The sequence below is a fragment of the Dioscorea cayenensis genome, chromosome 17 (genome assembly GCF_009730915.1).
Source record: "Dioscorea cayenensis subsp. rotundata cultivar TDr96_F1 chromosome 17, TDr96_F1_v2_PseudoChromosome.rev07_lg8_w22 25.fasta, whole genome shotgun sequence".
Lineage (NCBI taxonomy): Eukaryota > Viridiplantae > Streptophyta > Magnoliopsida > Dioscoreales > Dioscoreaceae > Dioscorea > Dioscorea cayenensis.
The window spans coordinates 10,959,746-10,966,670 of record NC_052487.1 but is presented as its reverse complement, the minus strand read 5'-3'; the positions used below and the strand labels follow the sequence as shown (position 1 = coordinate 10,966,670).

Below are 6,925 nucleotides of genomic sequence, written 5' to 3'. Positions count from 1 at the left end.
TCATGGCCGCTACTCTGTTTAAAGTTAGAATATCTAACTTCTTACTCAAATTTTCCACTTGCGCCGCCAATGAAGTTACTATATCTATGTCATTAAGACCTGCCACCTTTTTCTTCTCCCTGGCATTCCATTGGTAGCTGTTTAACCTCATTTCTTCAATAAATTGACGGGCCTCATCGGGAGTCATGCTACCTAAGGTACCTCCTACTGCCGCATCAGAGAGTTGTCTTGTACTCGGATTCAACCCATTGTAAAACGTCTGAACAATCATCCACTCCGGGAATCCGTATTGTGGGTACCTTCTCAGGAGCTCCTTTAACCTTTCCCATGTCTCGAATAGAGACTCCAATTTCGACTATACAAAGAATGACATCTCATTCCTAAGCTTTGCAGATTTTCCAGGAGGGAAATAACAGGCTAGAAAAGATTCTACCATCTCCTCCCTTGTAGTAATCGAGGCTCTAGGTAATGAGTGTAGCCACTGCTTTGCTCTCCCTTTTCGGGAAAATGGGAAGGCTCTCAACTTGATGGCATCATCCATCACCCCGTTTATCTTGAGCATATCACACACCTCGAGAAAGTTCTCTATGTGACTGTTTGGATCCTCATCGGCTAAACAATGGAACTGTGCGGATTGCTGCAACATGTGGATGAATGCCGGCTTTAGCTCAAAATTCTGAGCTGTAATTGGGGGTCGCGCAATACTCGATTGTGTGCCCAAAACTGACGGTCTAGCATAATCAGAGAGTGTCCTCTGCTGCTTATTCTCTTCTACCATATTATCTAGCACTTCAACTTCCAAATCAGCTAGATTAGATTGTTCTTATACAGGTCTTTTCCCTTTTCTTCTAAGTGTTCTTTCAAGCTCGGGATATCCTCCAATCAATATTGAGGGGTTCCCTCGGGTCATCAACCAGAAGCTGCACAAAGGAAAGAAAACAAATCAGAATGATAATAGAAAAGAAAATGTGAAATAGAATGGATAAAGGAATAGCTAAGGAAACAAAAGTGCAAAGTATCTCTAAACCCCTCTTCCCCGGCAACGGCGCCAAAAACTTGACAAAAGTGCATGGAGTTGTCGAAGTAATAAATCCCAGGTGAGTGGGGTATCGTATCCACAGGGAAAAGGGAATAAAAATACTTAATTTGGTTCTTAACTATATGAAAGATGAATAGTGATATGTGTGACAAGATTCAATTCTTAAAAGTTAGATAACCCGAAAGAGAGCAAAAGTAAAGGTGAAGGCAAGGCAATCGATAAAGATGCGATACCCGGGTATTAATCTGCCTAGCAAAATCGTTTCAAGTGCAAGAACTCTCTGTTATGCTTCCTAACTAATGAAATGGTGAGTCAGGGACAATACAAATGAAAATCGTTTCATTTGGTTCAGAAGAAAGGTCCCTAACCACGATTAAGCCCTAGATGCTAAAATCACCTCAACGCTTCACTCCGTTGCACTCGCAACTAAGCCCCAGTGGAGGGTCATCCCTTATCTCATTCGCTCTATTATGGCTGCAAAGAACTCGAGGAACGGAGGTAGAATCTATCACACCAGAAGGGAAAGGGGACGCTCCTGTACCTCTTGACTCACCCTCTCAACCCTCTCCAATCAAGCTTTCTCTAACTCTCGTGGTGTGTCACTCACTTACAAGAGTTACCACATGAACTCTCAACCTTAGTGGTCACTCTAAGAGAGTATTCAAACAATCAAACATTCAAGATTCGAACTCACAATCACATCAATTAATTGAAAGCATAATAAAAAGACTCAATGAAACTAATACACCCTAGGGTTCACAAATACCCAAGTACCCACTAGGGGTTTAGCTCTCCATGGAGCACAATACAAACGATAATGAAAAAAAAATGTAAAAGAAAGCAATCCAAAGGAAAAAAAACACCTCGATAGTCGTGGTGATGGTCTTGTGGAGAGTCCTCTACTCGTCACATGATCCCCTTGTCCGGTATAAGATACGCCTCACAGAATCAATCCAACGGAAGCTCCCTTACCCACCTTCTTCCAAAGAGATAACGATGTCGGAGCCGTAGAACCTCTCTAAATTCTTAGCCAATACCTCTCAAAACCCTAGCCACAATCCCCTCTCAAGTTACGAAAAAGATGGAGAAAAGAATGTTGAAATTGGGGTTAAAATCGGTCTTAAATAGGGCTGGAATCGGGATTCCACAAGCCCTTGTGGATATTCCACACGGGCCAGTGGAATTAAAGCACGGGCGTGTGGAATTTCCACACACCCGTGTGGCTTCTCTGTTTCACTCTTTCTTCAGCCAGCTGTGAACAGTACCTGCTACAGTAACGGTCCGAAATACTCCCGAATCCATGCTTTCATCGAGGTAGCGTAAACGAGCACATGTTCACATCGTAGATTGTCTTGGTTCTTCAATAAATGGTCACGTTGGTGGAGATCATGCTAAATATACACAAGATGGAATACTAGGATGTAACTGCCTTCGTGCCCCTCCAAATCATTGCCTTAGCTCGAATACAAGGAGGATGGCACATATTCTAGCATTCTAAACCCGACTCATGTCTCTGCGTTTGAGCCTTCTCAAGATCTCCTCCAAATAATGCTTAAAACGATCTACATTGGCTTCTTTCACAAATAATCAGCCTCACAACCCAACCTACATAAAAGTACAAAAATACACACGCATTAGTGATAAAACCTGACAAAAATAATGCCCATCATAAGGAAAGAATGCTTCGCATTCTTATCGCACAAGCACTTATCACCTACTTCACGAAATAAGATTATTGTCACAAAAAGTTGCCGCAATTCAACTGCAGTTACCCACTGAGCATCTTGCATTCAAGCATTTGACCATTCATTGTCATCTCCTAATAGTCCCAAAGTAAACAATCTTCTCTATAAGTCTGTAATGTAGTGTCATTAATTATTCGTTGATCATCATATGTTTGTGCTCCTTTAATTTCATTTAAAAATAACCTTAGGAAATATAATTCTCTTGATGCTAGATGCACATGAATTATTCTACCAATTGTTTTACCACCATTCTAAAATGCCATTTCTTTTGTTTCTTGTCCGAAGTAAATTTGGTTGGGAAATCAGCATATAAAACCCCTTCCTCTACCACCAACTTCATTAGTAAGCATCCATTATGTGAATATGGTTTTCTCAATATATGAGTTGCTACAATACCATGACTAGATTGTTTATTACTAAAATAAATATTGTGCTCTTTAGGTAAGCATATAAGAAGTCATTGGGCAAAAAGTTCTCTATGGTGGATTGGAAACTCAAAAAGTCTCTAACAACTCTCATAAGACAATAGTTATCAATAATCTAGATAGTTTTGGATCTCATCGATTTTGTTTGGTGTTGAAGTTTCAAACACAACTCTGACTCTATCAGAGCCTTTACTAATGTATTCGAGAAGGTATTTAACTACTCTTGTCCAGTTATAGATCTCTATATTGATATGAGACTGATATCAAAATATTAGATCACCATTATGTTGTATGGCAAAGCGATTATCTACTTCAATGTTTTTTTTGTATTGCTGTTATTGATGTATCTCTTCTCCTGTACTGAGGAAATCCATCTTCATCTATCATTGTTGAAGTTCTAAATTACTTAGGATAAAATTTCTTACATTTTCCATATACCATGCATGATCCTTGTAAATTTGTTGTGCACAAGGTCCATGCATTAGAAATGAACTGACAGCCTTATAACCTATGGCGCTAATTTCCACATTAGGACGTTCAACCAACACTATGCTATCAATCTCACCTAGAGTTATGAATGTATTTTCTCTTTGCAACCATAGCCAAATATGGACGTGTGGCAACCCTCACTTTTGGAATTCAACTATATGAACAACTTTAATAAAAAAAAATATTGCTTAGAATAAAGGTGTATTTCATTGAGTTTAAAAAATATTTAGACATAGTTGAAAATAACCATTTTAAAGACATTATCAAATGTTATTTAAATTTGTTTAGAATTAGTGAAAGATTGGTTTCTAATAGTATCTAAAGAAATGCCATTATTATCTAAATCCAAGCATATTAACAGAAGGACTATTACATAATTATCATCGAACAACATTCAAAAATAAGAAATCTATTATTATAATATAAAGTAAGTTCATTTCATTGATTAAACTTTTAGCATTTGATTATGAATGATGTTCTAATACAATTGCATAAAATATGTTTATTGTGTTTTTTTTTTTTTTACATATGATTTTCTTTTCTATTTGTTTTTCCTAAGCAAAGATATTTGATCTTAAAATGTTATTATCGCACTTCTCAAATCAACAGTAATAAAAGGTATTAATGATAAGTGCTTGTGTGATAAGAATACGAAGTGATCTTTCCTTATAATGAGAATTACTTTTCTCTGGTTTTAATGCTAATATGTGTGCGTTTATGTTACTTTTATGCATATAGGGTTGTGAAGCCAAAAATTAGAGAAAGAAGCCAATGTAAATCGTGAATGCACCATTTTGAGGAAGTCTTCAGAAGGTTCAAAAGTGAAGACATAAGTTGGGTTTAAGATGCGAGAATGTGCGCCAACCTCCTTGTATTCAAGTTAGCACAATGATTTAGAGGGGGCACAAGGGCAGTCACATTCAAGCATTCTTGCTTGTGCATGTATAGCAAGATCTCCACCAATGTGTTTGTTTATTTAAGAAGCAAAGCGATCTACTGCGTAAACGTGTGCCCGTTTACATTACCTCAATGAAAGCATGGATTCGGGAGTGTTTCGGGCCGGTACTGTAGCAGATACTATAGTAATACTGTAGCAAATACTATAGCATGTACTGTTTATAGCCGGCCGAAGAAGGAATAAAATAGAGAATCCACACACGCCCATGTGAAAAATCCACAGGGGCACCCACATGGGCGTGTGGATTCCCGATTCCATCCCTATTTAAGGCCAATTTCAGCCCCGATTTCAGCATTCTTTTCTCCATCTTTTCCCCAACTTGAGAAAGGGTTGCGGCTAAGGTTTTGAGAGGTATTGGGTAGGGATTTGGAGAGGTTCTATGGCTCCAACATCACGCTCTGTTGGGAAGAAGGTTAGTAAGAGAGCTTTCATCGGCACCGATCAGGCAAGGTGTATTCTAGACCAGACAAAGGGACCCTTGGACGAGTAGAGGACTCTCCATTAGACCATCGCCATGACTATCAAGGGGGTTTTCTATGGATTCTTTGCTTTTACATTTGATATCATTGATTGTAATTAGCTCTATGGAGAGCTAAACCCCCTAGTGGGTTCTTAGATATTTGTGAACCCTAGGATGTATTCGTTTCATTGAACCTTTTTATTATGTTTTCAATTACTTAATGTTTTATTTGAGTTCCAATCTTGTATGCTTGATTGTGTGAATACTCCCTTAGAGTGACACTAGGGTTGAGAGTTCTTGTTGGTAACTCTTGTGAGTGAGTAACACACCACGAGAGTTAGACAAAGCTAGATTGGAAAGGGTTGAGAGGGTGAGTCGAGAGGTAGCCGAGCGTCCCCTTTCCACTTCGGTGTGATTTATTCTACCTCCATTTCCTGGAGCTCTTTGCTGTCATAGTAGAGTAAATGGGCTAAGGGATGACCTTCCGCTGGGGCTTAGTTGAAGGGCAACGGAGTGAAGCGTTGAAGTGATTTTAGCACCTCGGGCTTAATTGTGGTTAGGAACCTTCCACCTGGACCAAAGGGTTAGGTCTACATCTAAGAAGAGGATTTATCACTTGGAATCCCTAGAACTCATTGCGATTCTATACGAGTGTGAGGTTGAGAGGTTATTCAATTTCTCCTCCGGGGCATGTATAGAGTTAGGCATAGTTGATAAGTGCTTGTGCGATATGAATTTGAAGCATTCATTCTTTATGTTGAGCATTACTTTTCTCAGGTTTTTACACCAATATGTGTGTTTTTATGTTACTTTTATGCAGGTAGAGTTGTGAGGCCAAGTATGAAGGAAAGAAGCCAATGTGGATTACAATGCACCGATTTTGGAGGAAATCCTGCTAAGGTTCAAACGTGAAGACATAGGTCGATGTGAGATGCTAGAGTGTGTGCCAACCTCCTCGTATTCGAGTTAGCACATCCATTTGGAGGGGCACAAAGGCAGTCACACTCGGGTATTCTGACTTATGCACATAGAACAAGAGCTTCACCAACGTGCCTATCATTGAAGATGCAAGTGATCCACGACGTGAAGGAGTGCCCATTTACGTTACTCCGATGAAAGTATGGATTCGGGAAGTTATTCAGGCAGATACTGTAGCAGAGCACTGTAGCGACACTGTAGAAAGTACTGTAGCAGCACTGTTTACAGTCGGCCAAGAAAACGGGAGTTTAGAGGATCCATACGGGTGTGTGGAAATTATCCACGCCCGTGTGGAAATTCTCCACGGGCGCGTGAAGCATCCACGCCCGTGTAGTCGCCCGATTCCAGCCCTATTTAAAAGCCGAATAAGCCCCGATTTTAGTATTATTTTCTCCATCTTTTCTCCAACTTGAGAGAGGGCTTCAGCTAGGGTATCGAGGGGTATTGGCCAAGGTTTTGGAGAGGTTCTACGGCTCCGACATCGTCATTCCTTAGGAAGAAGGTTGGTAGGGGAGCTTCCATCGAGGCGTATTCTATACCGGACGAGGGAATCCTTGGATGACGAGTAGTGGACTTTCCACAAGACCATCGACACGACTATCGAGGGGGTTTCTTTATGGATTTATTGCTTTTACATTCTATTTCTTTGATTGTACTTAGCTCCATGGAGAGCTTAACCCCTAGTGGGTACTCGGCTATTGTGAACCCTAGGACGTGTTTGTTTCTTTGAAACTCTTTATTATGCTTTCAATAAATTGATGTTTATTGTGAGTTCCAACCTTGAATGCTTGATTGTATGAACATTTCCCCTAGAGTGACACTAGGGTTGAG

At 39.9% G+C, this 6,925-nt stretch overlaps 1 non-coding gene across 1 annotated transcript; it reads left to right on the top strand.

Annotated features, from left to right (window-relative positions):
* Positions 1-281: 281 nt before the first annotated feature.
* On the top strand, positions 282-388 carry LOC120281503. The gene has a single exon (XR_005542642.1). It is a non-coding gene; the product is annotated as a small nucleolar RNA R71 (small nucleolar RNA).
* The last annotated feature ends 6,537 nt before the right edge of the window (positions 389-6,925 follow it).